We start from the raw sequence: 17224 nt of genomic DNA, 5'->3' as shown, positions 1-17224 counted from the left end.
GTGCGGTGCAAAATCACTGGTGGGAGCATTTGATTGGCTCCACCAAGTTGCCTGCACATAACTGACCTCCCCACCGGCCTCTCCTGGGGCAGCCATCTCCCCCTCCCCAATACAAACTCCTGTTATAGCCCATTAAGATCCATCATTCCAAGGGCATTTTCAACTCACAAGGTATAAGCCAGGCTTTCTAGCCACTCTGGATAGCTATTATTGCTTTAAAATGGTGGAAGAAACTGAAATATTGTGTCCTAGATTTCATATATATATATATATATATATATATGGAGGTGTGACTGGTACCTACTTTTGAAGGTTTTTAGTTGCCAGCTAGCTTACTCAGGCAGATGAATATATATATAATTTTGCGTTGACGGTATTGTTGCCTTTTTAATGATGCTGTGGTTATCGTTTTATGCTTTATGTATCCTGATTGGCTTATGTTGCATGCAGAGTAGATTGCTGTGGTCTGGGGGAGAGTTTCTCTTGCAAAGTTTCAAAGGTCTCAGAAGAAGCCCACTCTGCAGTAACCTGGAGCAGGTATTTTAGTGTGACTTCTTTTGTTCTGTGGAATAGCATTCTTGTTGAGTTAGGACAGGCATCCACAAACTGCACTTTCCAGAATCAATTGAGGACAGTTTTGTTCTGGCAGATTGTCCCACTTGGATAAATGAGTCTTTGCCATGAATGCTTATTGCGTATGGTTTGAGTTTTGTTTAAAATGAAATGTATTAGCTGGGTTTGTTTTTTTTAAAAATATTTAATCATACTTCACTTAAAGTCGATTGAATACAAGGCGATAAATGAATGGTAACAAATCAATGATAATAACAATATACTGCCTTGAAATCTTTCAGTTAAGTGTGATGTCAGAATATTTTAAATAAAGGAATAAGAGTTAGCCCTCCAACCACCTCACAAAATTTGTTATGGGTGCAGTTTCCAAAGAGGATCGTGTTCTGATTTACACATAAATGCAGGAGGTGCAAATCAGGTGATTTCACTTGAGAATTCAGACCCACCGAATTCTTCAAGCACTCTTACTTCAAAGCTGCCTTCTTTTCAAACAAAGCAAGATCGTGGTGTGTGAACTCTTGGTACATCTATTTGCACTTTATGTATAGTTAGTTTCTATACAAGCAGGAATAAAATAAAAGTGAAATATTTATACATATATATAAAATCTTCCTTAAATGAACTCTCTTATGGCAACCATGCACATTTCAGGAAGCTGTTCTTCAGGAGCATCCATCGGCAAGCGACTTATTTAAGCTGTTATTTGAAGCAAATTTTATTTGGACTTCAAAGAGTCCAAAACTCACATTTTTAGTAGAGTAACACAGATGGGAAACTTCTGTTAGGTTAGACAAATGAAGGAGCTTTAATGTGTGTTTTTTTGGCACGTAGATGCTGGAGGGGGGCAGGGCTGGGGAAGAACTACTCATTATCCCTACAGATAAATTCTATATTCTATCTCAGAGTTCAAGGCTTCCCTTGCAGAGGAAAAAAATGGAAATGTGGATCAGACATTTCAGATGAAAGACTTCCAATGAAGATGATTTATAATAGCAGAGATGATTCAAAAGGTGACTATGAGTTCACCCTCAGGTAAAAAGCTTAGTAAAGTTGTATCATTTCTGGAATTTTAGTCAGTGTTCCAAGGTAGTTTGACTGATTTGCCTTACCATCTCAGCAGTCCCTGGAAAATATGAAAGGGCTTTCCACCTGCAAGGAAATTATCTGTAGCAGCCACATTTCTGGCCAGAAGAACCATTTTTATGCTTAAATTACCTATTGCCCAAAACACTATTAAGATTATTAGGCATATATATATATATTCTTTTAAAAAATATGAGTTCTGCCTAGAGGCAGGCAGTTAGTGTGCTGTTAAGGTGATAATCTGCATTCTGTATATCATTTGTGAATGGATACATGCAGCAGCAATTAAAAATACATTTGATATAAGGGAAGAATGAAATGAAAGGCTGTGTGTGTGTGTGTGTGTGTGTGTGAGAGAGAGAGAGAGAGAGAGAGAGAATAAGAACGAGACAAACAGTAATGAATAAGACTGATGGAAGCTTATCCTCTACACAAACCTATAGAATATCTGAAACTTCATTCACTGTGATCTAACATTTTGCACTGAATAACCAGCAGCGACCATGCACGGAACAAAGTTGCTCCACCATCTCTACCCAGGGACTCAGCTACACAGGTCAATTTCTAACGTTATAAATGTGTTGTAAAAATGTGACACCAGATGGTGATGTAGAATAGAATCCAAAGTCAGTGGCAGATTGCCTTGGGAGCTCCTTCCCCCTATAGCATTTTTATAGTGTTTTTTTTAAATCTGTATAGATCCAGCCTAGGACCAGCAGACCTGACCTCCCAGCAGCAGCAATGCTGCTGCATATGAGACAGTTGTGGTTGGGACAGCCACAACTACATTGGAGCAGTGAAGGTACTCCAGTGGAAGTGATAGATTAGCTCTACCAGTGTGCATGACCTCACTACCAACCTGCACCACCCCTACACCGTCCCATAATGCAGCGGTATTGCTGCTGCTGGGAATGGGATGCTGGATCCATGATGCCATCCTCACTAGAGCACAGGAGGGGAGAAAGGGAGATGATGAGGGGCATCATTTGTTTGACTTACAGGTCTGGCTTTTAATTACAGTGAAATTTTCCCTGGGCACTCCAATCACAGCAAAAATATAAATAAATAAAATTTAAATGGAGAGGGGGTTAAAATGGTGTGTTTCCCCCCCATGTGGATCTATGCCTTCTTGTATGCAAATCGATGGATCTCCATTATAGCCTCAAAACTCCATAGGTGGGGTAGAGGCACACCCCTATAAATGGCCATTGGTGTAATGGGGTCCTTGTTGGGTAGGAGTGTGACACTTTATATACCCCAGCCTTTTCTGGAGATTGATCCTGCATTCTTATTCCGTGCAAGTCGCTGAAAGAGAAACCCATTTAACACAGCAGTGATCCTTGGGATAACAGTGTCCTTGTTGGGATATTTCTGACATTTTGCCCAACCTGATGATTCCTGGGGAATTATGCTAGTCTTCTACTCCCCCTTCCCCCATGCAAGTTTATAGAGAAATCTCTCTGCTGGGGAGAAGAGGCTGTATTCTTAAAAATCCATGGAAGGGGAGCAGAACGCCACCAACAACTCTTAGGGCTACTGAGTAATTTCTGGTAGTGTGTCTGTGTGTGGCCCAGTTTTTTTCCGGGAAATTGATAATCTTTTCTTCTTCCACCACCTGTCCCCCCCCCATGACTGTTTGCATCCACCTTGAAATGGCAATGTCTGCCTTTGCAGGAGAACTGCTGTACAGTCGTACCCTGGAAGTTGAATAGAATCCGTTCCTGAAGTCCATTCGACTTCTGAAACGTTCGGCTTCCAAAGCGCGGCTTCTGATTGGCTGCAGGAAGCTCCTGCAGCCAATCGGAATCTGCGGAAGCCCTGTCAGATGTTTGGCTTTCGAAAGAACATTCGAAAACTGGAACACTCACTTCTGGTTTTTGATTGTGTGGGAGCCGAAACATTCAGCTCCCAAGGCGTTCAGGAGCCGAGGTACGACTGTGGTTATTATTCTCAAAATTAGGAGAACAGCAACCTTCTCCCGAAGCACTCCCCTGAACCAGTGAGCAGATCTGTAAGCAAAGCCAGTGACAGTGCCCAGGCCAAATGTTAGTGGCATTTCTGGTTGCCCTTGCCTTGGTTTTGAATGCGTAATTGCCGTGAACTGCCCTGGGTGCCCCTTTTAATGAATGTTTATATAAAACAAATAAATAAACGGTGTCCGAATAGCTTCACGTTTCTGCTTCTCTCATCTCCCATCCCTGCTAACTTTCTTCTACCTTCCCGGTGCCCTAGATTTGTCAATTGCCTCTTGGCACTAAGCAAATGTTAAATAGCGACAGTAAAGTGGAACGCTTCTAATAAATAGCAAAATGCTATTAGCCGTTGAGTCATAACAAATCTAGATTTACTTCATTGAAAAAGGAAAAGCAGCTCTGTTTTATGTAGGACTAGAGGGATTGGCCTAGGAGCAAGAAGATGAAACCGCACTGAAAACTCTTGAACGCTATATATTTATCTTGGAACGAAAAGAGTGAATGTAAAGACATTAACTGTATATTACTAGGTCAGGTACTTCCTTAAGTAGCTTGGAAAAACTGTAATATGTTCAAAAACAGACAATATTTTATGGATGAAGAATATGGGACATAGTACATTCTCAGATGCACGTAGAGTAGAAACCTGAACAAATCTGCATAGAAAAATAATACCATACACATGCAGAAATACTTTCATGCCTGTGTCTCAAAGCACTTTTGCAAATGCTTGGTAATTCCATGAATGGCCCTGGTAGGTCATTGCAAAAATATAATAGCGCAAAGAAATTAAGCTGTTTGTCAGAGATTCCTGTCAGTGAGGGTAACTAAGGGCAGCTATGGCTTCCCTTACCTCTGAAGTGTTGATATTTCTGAACTTTAAAGCACACACGCACCCCAGCCTTAATAAATTAGTTGCACCAGAAATAATTTTGAGGTGTTTTGTCTCCTGAGGTGGTAAGAGGTTCAACTTTACTGAAAGGGCATCCTTACCACATTCGGTCCCATAAAGCTTGCCTGTAAGTCAGCCGCCATTCCTCCACCAGAAGAGGCAAGAAGGGAATAATAACAGCAGGTTCGATTCAGCAGTGGTGGGTTAGAGGAGGACATAAAGAGAGTTATTTCATGCTCAGCCTCCAAGGAGCTGCTGAATAGTAAGTGCACAATTCTTCTTGTGTGCTAGAAGGTGCTTGGGGATCTGTTACTGCCTCCAGGATGTGATCGAGGGGAAAAGAGCACTTCATTTCCAACAAGGACCAGAAAGCTGCAGTTCCCTCCCTCCCTCCCCACCTACACCACTGAGTTCTGAATGTCTGATGATTCAAGAGAGACAAAAGAAATTACTTCACACATTTCCCAGTTAAACTATGGAATTTGGTCCCACATGATGTAATGGTGCCCACCAACATGGAAGGCTTTGAAAAAAAGGACCATACACATTCATGAAGAATTGGACTGTCAATGGTTTCTACCTCCACTGTTGGAGGTAATACCACATAACCCCAGTTTCCAGGAATAACGGATGAGGAAAGTGCTGTTGCGCTGTGGCCCTGTTGGTGGGCTTCCCATAGGCATTTGGTTAGCCACTGTGAGAATAGGATACTGGAGGAGATGGGCCGCTGGCTTGATCCAGCAGGACTCTGCTTATGTTCTTAGGATTTTCTGTCCCAATCTGCATCACCTTAGACTAAGGTTACCAGACGTCCCCGTTTCCCAGGGACAGTCCCTGGATTTACAAATCAGTCCCCATACAAAATTCATTGAAGTTGAAAAGTGTCCCTGGATTCATTGAAAAAAATCTGGTTACCTTACCTTAGACTTGCATACCATGACGTGTATTTGCCAGTTTATTGTCCATTCATCCAGTTTGGAGACATCTTTTTGGAGTGTCTCACAATTCCTTTTTGGTACTGGCTTTTACTACCCTGACAGGAGGAGGGAAACTTATTGAGGCATGCCTGGGGACTGGCAGAAATAGGATCATGGGTAGCTGAGCCATTCAGACTGATGAAAATTGGGTTGTTATTATTAGTTTTCTCGCTCCCTGTTGAACTATTAGTATGTTCAGTTATTCTGTGTGCTATATTATCAGTGGTGAGACATATTTCCTTCTGGAGAGATAAGGCTGGCCATTTGCTTTTATTATCTGTGGCAAGCTTGCGGCAGATGTGCCTTGCTTTGGGCGACCATTCCTCTTCTCAGTGGCCACATGCTTGCATCTTCATCTATCTAGATTCCACCCATCACTAGTCCTGCATTTCCGGAGGCAATGTGCACCGGCAGTTGTGTGAAATGACTTCCCATCTTTTTCTTTGAATGGCCTGTAATTGGAAACACACTTCAGACCTACTTAGAACTGTCAGAGCAGCGACTTTGGGCAAAGTTATGCAACCGCTTTCTTAAAGCTGACACAGGAAAATAATTCCAAAAAGATGGAGCACATGTAAATGATTTGTGGGCCACAAGGGATTTGGACTAGTCCTATTCGGGGCCCAGGGGGAGGGGGAAGTATGTCACAAGATCTTATTAAAAGAGCTTACAGACTGTGCCATTGGAAGTGCAGCCAGAGAGAATCCACTGCGTGCACAAATTTGTGGTTTCGGAGGTACAGGGCGCCTGTAGGAAGCCAGAGAAAGCTCACGCTTTTAACTTGTCAGATTTAAATCACTTTTAGAAATGATTGTCTCAAAATGAACCGTTAATGCCATCTCCCTATTTAGCAACTTAAATGCTTGAAGGACCACATTGAGAAGGTTACGGTAGATGGGCCTAGACCACCGACTCACATGCTACAAAGTCGTCCACTGACATTTCTTTTACGGCTTATGCACAATGTAGCTGCCAGGGTACTGGTAGGAGCAAGATGGCCAGCGCACATTACACTGGTGCTACACCATTTTTATTGGTTGCCAACTCATCACATCTATGCTCTGTTTCGAGTGCCCTAACAGTCTAGGACCAAAACTATCCACACACACATATAAAGTCACGTGAGTCCCGAGACTGACATTTGAGGCTCTTCTCTCTGGTCTGTGATTAGGAATTTGTAGTGCACATTTGTAGTGCACCTTCCTCAGAGGCATCTAGGGCACTGAATATGAAATTGTGCTACCTAAAGCAATGCAAAACCCATATCAGGCAGATTAGTTTGGGAGTTGGGAATTTCCCCCAAGCCCACCCAACTGAGCACCACCACTTCCCTGGGGATCTGAATGCAGATCACCCCAGTCTAATGAGAATCACTGCACCACAACTGATGTCATATGTTGTTGAATTTACCATTTCACAAGATGAAGTTCAGAAGGTACAAAGGTTAGGCTAAATCACTTCTGAATTCCATCAAAACCATGCTATAGCCTACACTGATCTCTGCCTGTAACTGTGTTGGGGGGTGGGCAGACAAAAGCAGTGGTTCAATTGCAGTTTTGAGGAAGTGAATGTAGTGGCTGCTTTTTAGAAATCTGGTACATCTGGCAGAGGGTGGATTGGAGCCTTATAAAAAGGCCATCACTGATGGTGGGACCTAGAAATGAATGATTCTTTTAATTGGTTTGCCATTATTCCTTCTGGAATAAAAATACGTTAGAAATATTTAGAATATGTTTCTTGAAAAAGCAAAGAGCTCAGGAGGAGAGTTCAGGGATATTTTGTTTTATTTTGTTTCGTTTTAAATAATTTTATAAGTTGTGTGTCTTTGTTTCTTAATTTAATCCTTTGACATTGTTTTTTATGATTTGTGGTATTTTATGCATTGTGATTTGCTGCTATTTTTATCGATTATAGATGAGTAATTCTTTATTGTAATAAGTGTAAACTGTCTAATTATTACTTGCTGATGTTTAATTTTAGTGTTTACTATTGGATTCTAATGCATTATTGCATATTGTTTTATTTGGTATAAATTTTTTATTTTAAAGTTATTGTGACTTTTTATATATGATCTGATTGTTACTATTAATGTTTGATGCTTTATTATTAATTTTGTGTGTGTTGGAAGCCACCCAGAGTGGCTGGGGCAACTCAGCCAGATGGGCAGGGTATAAAATAATAGTAGTAGTAGTAGTAGTAATAATAATAATAATAATAATAATAATAATAATAATGATGATGAAGTTGCTTTAGGTCTCTTGGCTATCTTCCATGGATCCACAGTCATCTAATTCAACTGTTAAGGGAATTTTGTATGCCAAACATTTATGAACTATTGCTTCAAGTGTGACCTTAACATGCACATTGTGTTGTGATCACCTCTATGCACTCAAATAACACAATGACAAATTATTTGTTGACTGCAGTGGTCTCAGAATTTATGGCTTGTTTACAGCCCTAGCAATCTCAGCTTCCTTATTTCTTCCCGCTTTCATATATTTAAAGATAATGTGTAGCCTAGAGCATCATAACACATATGGTTTGTGGGTGGTTTTGTGGGAAATTCCCAAAACTGCTCCAAGTAATGTATGTAAAATCCCTTGCTTAGATAAGAAAACAGACCCATAAAGGTCAATGAAAGTTGATCAAAAGAACAAAAATGTTGGAAGCTCATATGCTCCCCCCCCAATCCTCACATAATCATTATTGGATATATTTTAAAAAAAGAAAAGAAAAGACAGAGCATGCTGAGGTCATGGAACATTAGGACAAAGTCCCAAAAGAAGCACGTAAGCCTCTTGTAAATCTCCCTACAAATCTGTTCTTCATTTAAGCTGAATAAATATTTTAAGATGAAATGACTGCAAATGTAGATGCTGTTTATGGGGCATAATATGAGATGTTAGCTACGCATCGTTCCCTCCCCCCCCGCCAAATGTGGCACAGGGATGCCGTAGCTATGTAGGCATTCTGACACGACCACTAATCTTTACAATCATGACGGATCTATTGATTGCTTTGTTCTCTCAAAGCAGTCAGAAAGCAAAATATTCACCACCATCACAGCAAAACAGTGTTTCTAGCTTGAGTGACAATTTGGATCCTCCTAACCGAGGGTCCATGTTGTGCGCAGAATTGGGACTCCCCCAACCGGATTGGAGGTGGGGCTTTGCCCTGCTCCAGCTGGTGGTGCCACAATCTTGCCACTGGCCTTTAGCCAATCGGCAGGGTGGCATGGTTGGGGGCGGGGTATTTAAGCGGCAGCGCAACATGGGGATTTCCTCTTGCTTCAGCATTGGTTTTGGGGAATGTGGGGAGGGGAGGTGCGACCATCATCTGCCCCTCCATTTTGATAGGGTATTCCATTAAAGGAATCCAGGGGCCTGGATCTCGTCCAAAGCCCGGGGAGGGGCTAGGGCAATGCCAGGAGCCCCGGGAGCCTCAGGGGTGAGCACCAGTCAATAGACATTGATGGAGCTCCCCCTGTTGGTAGTTTACCCTTTGCAGGCTCCCAGCAGGGTGGGCAGGAGCCAGTTATAGTCAATGAATACCAATGCCTAAGCCAATGCCAGTCACACTTGTGTATTCAATAAAGCTGTGGCCTAAAATTGCCCATTAATCTTTAAACTAAATTCTGTCTCCACTGCGTCTTTATTTCCATGGGGTGGGTTTCCGGGCTTAACGTGCAAAAGCTTATGAAGATACAAATGTTTGTTTCTAAATTAATTTAGGCATGTGGTGCATAACAAACTTTCTACACTGCCAGAATATGTTTTCGAATGTGTCTCTCTGTGGGGAGGGCTTTCCGCAACTTAGGGGCTGCCACAGAAAATATTCTCCCGTGGGCAACCACCTCCTGCACTTCTGAGGTCAGCAGAACTACTAAGAGTGCTAACCTTAACACCCAAGAGCTTCCGTGGGGAAGGAAGTGGTCTTTTGGATATTTGGGGCCTGTGTTTAAACATTAACGTGAGCACCTCAAATTTGTCCTGGAAATAAAATGTCAACCAATGCAGCTGTTCTAAAACACGAGTTATGTGAGATCTAAATGGAACCTCATCCAGTCATCTTGGTAATACACTTGGGTCAACTGACGTTTCCGAGTAGCCTTCAAGGGCAGACCCACACAAAGTGCATGGCAGTAATCCACTTTGGAAGTTTGGGAACATTTACTGCTTTCTGCAGGCACCATGGGATGTACTGCTGGGCACACTGGTACCCATGGGTGCTACAATAGCAACCCATTTCGGGCAGAGACGATGCTGGAGGTGGAACCTAGGACGTTCCACAGGCAACGCATGCTCTCTACCACTCGCCATCGCTCTCTACCTAACTTCTCTGGCCTCCTCTTTGTGTCAGGTTCGTTATGCTTCCTCTCAGGAACATTCAGGACAGTGTTACACACGTACTTGCATTTCATATGAGTCTTAGAAGACTTTCTCTCCTCAGCTTCGGAACGTAATGACCAACACCTGAGCCAATATGTTTTATTAGTGAAAAAGTAGTGTTCTTGCGGCGGCAGGTACTTGAAGACATCCGCCAATAACTGGTGTTTGATTGCCTGTGCGCTGCCTGTGTCAACAGTCAAAAATAAATAAATAGAAATAACAAAAAATGCAAAGAAGCATACATTTCTTCATCCCCTCCCCCCAAAAAAAATTCACTCACATAAGAGAACACAGATACCTGAATCAGCTCCAGCTTGTCCTTGCCACGTTTGGTAAATATTCAGTTATGAACCATTTACTGTAAAAAGGTTCATCGTCCGCATACTTTGTATAAATAAGTGGATGTTAGCCTCTCTTCCATAAACATTTGCCCACCACCCTCTGTATCACGTACCATCTGCTTCTGTCTTTCAGCCAAAACCTAATTAAATAGGTGCTACTCAGTGAAATACAATAAGAACATTAAAAAGTAATATGGCGGCTGGGAGTGGGGAGGGGGGGCAGAAGAAGCTCCAATTAATTAATTGCAGCTTGGCAGTTGCCAAAAGTTTCTCTCTGTTCTGATTCATTCCAGAAGTTCCTTCACGAAGAAACAAAGATGTGCTTCTATTTAACAAACAGACTTTCATTGCAATCGTCACGTTTCTTGGACTTTATGAGGAGCTGGAAAATTGCCTGTACATCTGAGCTGCAGAATGATACCCTTTTCCTATGTATGAATGGAGGGAAACCAACCTCTTAACGTTAAGGCTGCTGTATCTTAAAGAGTTGGGAAGATAAGTGAATTTTGAACATCCTGAAGAGAGTTCATTTGTTCAGTAGACGCATCAAGTGCCAAATAAATTATGTGAGATAGTTTGTGGAAATAGCAAAAGGAGCAGAAAAGCTTCCCAAATATTATTTGTATTCATTAAATGACCTGTTCAATTATAGCAGAGAGAAGAATATGATCTCTTTAGAAAACAAGAACAAGGTCTATGCCACAACACAAATTTAACTAGTTGGCTGATCCCTGTAACCCACCCAGATTGGCAGAGTAGAAATAATAAAATTATGATTATTAATATTATTATTAACATAGTGGAAGAATGGGCACATGTACTTCTTTTCAGCATATGCATAAACAAGTGTTGCTTAGGTCACACATGTATGTGTCACACACACACACACACACACACACACACACACACACACACACACACACACTTTTCAGGTGAAAGGAATGCATGCATGTATCAGGCACTTATGTATAAGAATCTCCATATTTTGGAAGGGTTGTCCAATATTTCTAGTCCTCCAGGATATGAAGAATCAGCAGATGGGTAAAATATGTTTGAACTGGACTTGATTCCCCAAGTTATCTATCCTATGAAAGTTCTTTGAATATAAAAGTTCACACAAGTGTGAGTGTGGGAATGTGAAAGAAGCTTCTGATGAATGTTTGTATGCATATTTATGTGTAATGAGATTCAGACAACTAATTGACTGAAAATACTTTTAATTAATAGGCAGAACCAACCTCTCCACACCCCACACCCCCTGAGCATACTGGATTTTAGCAGAGAAACCAGCTTAGGACAAAATGCACACGTTATTTTCTTGATTTAAAATCCAGGTTCTGTGTGTCACACAACTTGGTAAGAGACTGAAGCAAATAAAATGGATGCCATTCAAAACAGACAAAACATAAACAGAAGACCCATTCTTTGCTTGCCTAAGACCATGTTGCTCAAACATCTGAGGAAAGGGAAAGTGTGTGAGCAATATAACAAGTCTAGAAGAATTTCCTGGCTACTGTTTACTCTACAAACATTCAAAAATTAGGCTGAATTTTATGCCAGTAAACTGTGAGACAACCAGATTTTTGGTGATGACGTTAAACCTTGGCCTCATAATCCCTGAATTATGGCAAGGAAAACCTGCAATAGATCTTTCTTTCTTTCTTTCTTTCTTTCTTTCTTTCTTTCTTTCTTTCTTTCTTTCTTTCCTTCCTTCCTTCCTTCCTTCCTTCCTTCCTTCCTTCCTTCCTTCCTTCCTTCCTTATACCACCATTAAATTGCTTCTCAAAAGACACACCACTTAGTACATTTCAGCAGGAGTAAAGGTTACCAAATCTATTTTAGTCTCAAACACCAAACTCATTTATAAGTAAATATCACTGAAATGAATAAGATTCACAGGACATTAATTTATGGAATTCACTGTCTTAAGATGGGGACACGGTCACCAGTGCAAATGACTTTAAAAGAGAATTAAGACAAATTTGTGGACAATCAGGCTGCCAATGGCTACTACTCATGACGACAGTATATTACTTCTAGGATTACCCCACTGGGGTAGAAACCATATATCAAACAAATGGAAAGCTCTTTAACTTGAGTAGGCTGAAAGCAAAGACTAAGGTTACCACAACTTCCGTCATAGAACTTCAATATGCTGATGATGTAGTGTGTGGTCCATCATCATCATCATCATCATTTATTATTTATACCCCGCCCATCTGGCTGGGTTTCCCCAGCCACTCTAATGAAAAGCCACCCTAGAGGATGGCGCCAGGGAACTTGGGGTCCTCCAGATCTCATTGGACTACAATTCCCATGATCCCTGGCAATCACATATGCTGGAGCCCAATAATACTTGGGTGCTCACAGATACCCCACACTGCCTGTAGGTGAATGGGATATTCTTTTTTTAAACAAACAAACAAAACCACAGTCAATCACTGTAGTAGTTATTACCATTAAAGTGGGAGGTCATGTTGCTTTGTATGTCAAAGAGGTCATTGAGTCCAGCAAGGTAGAGGTCCCTAAAGTGGCAGACTCTTCCATAGAATCATTCTGAGTGGTGATATTGGCCTGGAAGAATAATAGTACTGGGAACATTCTGCTTTCACCTCTATCAAAATGCTCAATGAGATCTTGAGGTGAAGAATGAAATCAAGGAAGCATCCAAAAGGGGAAATTTTGTAGTCATGACCAACTTCAACCACCGTCACATAGACTGGTTATATATGTGTTCAAGTCATGACAAAGAAGTACAATTTCGAGATACTCAAAATGACTGTGCCCTAAAACAGTCTGTTGGGGGAACTGGAGTTCTCCTCACAACTCTTAGCAGCTTTAACAAGCTACAGTTTCCAGCGTTCTTTGAGGAAAGCCATGACTTTTTAAAGTGGTTTGATACTGCTTTAAACTGCTTTAAACGTGGAGTGCAGATATGCCTTTGTCTATTAGTTCAGAAACAGGCAAGAAAGAAAGCAACAGGTCTCCCTAATAAAGCATCAGTTACTACTGTGCCATGCCCAGACTTCTTAATGGGACACACAGACGTAACAATACACACTTCTCAGATTTTGATTTGGCAGAAATGACAACCACCTTTTCTCCTCAATTGAAACAATTATGAGTAAGTTGTTTATAGAGACTGATTCACTAAAATAAGACTTTGTTTTTGGCACAAGGCCACATGCATGCTGCTACATACAATCTATGTTTTGTTTCATTGTATTATTGTGGCTTTTGTTTTTCTCTGCTTGGAACTGGCATGTTTAAAAATAATATTTATCTTTCATTCCCTGAATTGTTCTGAGGGTGACTACATTAGATCTACTTAATGCAATAATACAGATGTACGCACTGCGCACTTTAGCTCTATATAATTTATGTTTTTATCTGCAGGTTCCCAAAATCACAGTTGCCTATTCAGCTTTATTTGAGTTGTATGGCTAGAAAACAATTCAGGTCAGATTTGCTAGTAATCTCAAGGTGTTCTGTGTTAGGTATCAATTTATGGATCAGGGATGGTGAACATCAGGGACAGGGGCCAGATGAGGAATTCCTGCGCTCTCTATCTGGCCCACGACTGATATTCTCACAAACATTTTATATGATCTTCCCTCTTGATATCTCATTCATACATACACCACTGTAAAATAAATTCACAAACTGTTTGCCAAATTGTTTTTCTCAGCGATCAACACACAGTTGTAATAAATGATTCAGAAGGAATTTGATGGTCAGGTTTCCTAATTCCAGCTCTGGAAAGCATTACAGAAAACAAGCAAGCAAGCAAACAAACACCTATAGGAACCCCATGTACTGCCAATTATCTTGATCCCAGATTTGTTTATGAGGACAAATACTTAGTTTCTATTTTGTTCATTCTAATATCTCACACCCTAGTTTACTTTATTTAAACTGAGCCAAAGCAGCTCACAGAAGTAAAACCAGATTGAAAAAACCATTTGTTATCATCATCATAATCAACAACATTATTATTATCAACAACAACAAAGAACCCTACCTTCATTCCCAACAGGAAACTGGAGGGAGTCCTGAGGCAGGTGACGTGGATGATGAGGGAAGTCATTTTAAGGAAAGGTTGAAGGATAGGCATATATTTTGCCTGGAGAAATTGAGATGTTATGATGGCTATTTTCAAATATTTCTAAGGATCCCGTGCAGATGATGGACTAAATTTATTTCCTAATGCAGATAGGGCTTCTTATATTTACAGTGATGCACTCAATACTTCTCATGTATGTCTCATTTTTGGTTCAAGACTAAGGAACTACTTTCCCTCATTATCTTAAAAAGCACCATACCTTAATTAGCTTCCTTGGACTGCCACCTTAATCTGTTTACCAGTATAACTGCTTCTGAACTAAATGTGCTATTTTTATCTCAGTTTTCTTCTGCATAATCACAAACAACATCATAGGCCACACCCTGATTTTTCACCATATTAAATTAAGATATACAGTAGGATTAACAATGCTGAAATCAAAAGCAAATTAATGCTGACCTTTACATGGCTTGTAAACAGACACACCATGGTTACACATTACATAGCTTATTTTCTACATTTCATTTTGCTCCGCCCTTACTGTTTACAATTCCCCGCCTCCCCGTACACCAGTAACTCTGGATAACACTTCATGTCTCTGATGGGGAGGACAGTATTCCACAAAAGCTAATGCCTTAATAAACGTCTTTAAGGTGCAACAATACTACTTGTTGTTCCACCCGGGCCCAGTTCACATGACATGCTAAGCCAAACTATGGCCCAGTGAGACATTGTGAGTGTGTCGGCTCCCAAAGTGATGCTCAAAGGCACTTTCCTCCTCCATGGTCCTTTTCAGCTGCTGCACCAACCCCTGAGCCAACTATACAACATTTAGAAGACACGTGAAGACAGGGAAGATTTTTAATGTTTAATGTTTTATTATGTTTTTATATATGTTGGAAGCTGCCCAGAGTGGCTGGGGCAACCCAATCAGATGGGCGGGATACAAATAATAAAATTATTATTATTATTGAATAGGACATCCCTATTTTCATTGCAGAAATGTTGGAGGGCATGTTGATAGAATCATGTGACATTTGTCACATGTGAAAATGGTAGTTTAAGAAAGAGGGGGAAACCCGTAAAAAATGATGTGGAGCAACACAAAATATCCTGAAGGTCTCAGTGAACAAATAGTGAAAAGTGTGTGTGTTTTAAAATACCAGAACATGGAGTTATAATATTATAAGAAATTCAGATGGTAGCAACTCTACGTTAAATACCATTGGTGGATTCTTATATTCATAAAAACATAGGTTCATTGTTAAGTGTGAGCCCCAAACCATTCCAGTGGTGACATCTGCTGATTATCAGGATTCTGATGTGTACATGAAGCTGGCAACATCTTGAAAAGAGCATCTGTCTTTACAGAAAATGCATTTGACACCATTAAAGTGAAAAGTAGTGATGAAACAAAATGCTCCAGATATAGAGCACCTATAATCTGTCCGCACATTTTAGCTGTTTAAAGTCCAGTTGCTGGGCTGCATCTGTAGAGCAGATTTTGGCACTCTCTATTCTGCCCTTTAGCTACATATTGGATAGAGGGAGGCACACTGGGGAAATGAAGGTATATGTATTTCCCTTACTGGCATCTTGGTTCTCCAAAATCTTCATCATTGGCAATCAGTACTTGTTCTTGTCTCATTTCTACAGTGCCCACATTATCCGGGGCATTTGGTATTGTGGGGCTAGTCTGTAAATCAATCTGTTGTTTGGTTATGGTTTCGTGCATTCTCACTTTTGCTACTGTAGTGGCTAATGTGAGATCACAAATTCAACTTGAGCTGCCAATTTTGCATTTTTAAAAATCCTCACTATGATCCTGCCGCCTTTTAGCTACCCTTTTATTGCTGTGGGGTGTTTGGCTACGGTGTGTACAGCAGTGATAAAATCTTCGACAGCTTCCCACTGCTCCTGGCATCTCCTGCTTTCATATACAACATTTTTCTTTCCTATGAAATGGTTATCAAAAGCTCCTCTAACTTCCTCATAATAACTTTTGTCTTCTGCTTTGTGGGTTAGGCCACATAAAATATCATCTGTAGTGTTTCCCAATACAAACTTTAAAGCATTTGCCACCCTATACCTCTCAAATCCAAAACATGTGGGCCTGCTGCTTAGATGTTGAAAATCAAAATTCTGAAGTTGAGGCATCTTTCCTAAAGGATCCATAGCTTTAGAAGTTTGTTTCTTTTAATTCTCATGAACTTGCTTTTACTTTCTCTTTTACTCTGCAGTGCTCCGTCCCTGCTCTGTTTTCTCTTATTTTTAAACCTTGCTTCTGTTATTTCATTCCTTTCTGATTTACCACTCAACCTTCTTGCAGCAAAACATCCCTTTCTTCCTCTTGAATTCAAAAACAACAGCAATACCATCCCATTCTAACATTATACAATATGAAAGAAAGACCAGCAGCTGTGCTGAAGGAGAAACTGAAACACAGGAGAAACACAGGGTTGCTGAAAAATTGCACATGCTGATTTACATGTATAGATCTAGCAATAACTACTGAAATTTGAGTTAAAACCCAAGATAACTCATCATGTAAGACTCTGACCAGATGACCAGTGTGTTGCTCAACCTGCTATCCAGATACTGTTAAGTGTTAATAGGCAACTTCAAGGCCCTTGGTCTCCTTTTCCTTGGTTGCCGTATTTCAAATTGTTGAGCTTTCCACCTTTGAAATCCTGGTAATGTCTGGGGAAATCATGGCATATGGCAGCCCTACTTTAAACTGGACTTGGGCCATAGAATAAAGGGCCATCCTGTGACAGCTCCTCAAACAGTGGACTATCCACTGTAAAATAGATCCCACAGGCACCCTAGCATATGTTAATTGACAAAATAGGGGCTGGGGGCAGATTGCTTGAGACCTGACTAGCCTTTTGTCTTGGCCATTGGCTAAAACATTCAGTAGGCAAAGGGAGCACT

This window comes from Podarcis vaucheri, assembly GCF_965113315.1.
Source record: "Podarcis vaucheri genome assembly, chromosome: 3".
NCBI classification, from domain to species: domain Eukaryota; kingdom Metazoa; phylum Chordata; class Lepidosauria; order Squamata; family Lacertidae; genus Podarcis; species Podarcis vaucheri.
The sequence above is the reverse complement of the archived record's forward strand: the minus strand, read 5'-3'. Positions refer to the sequence as shown.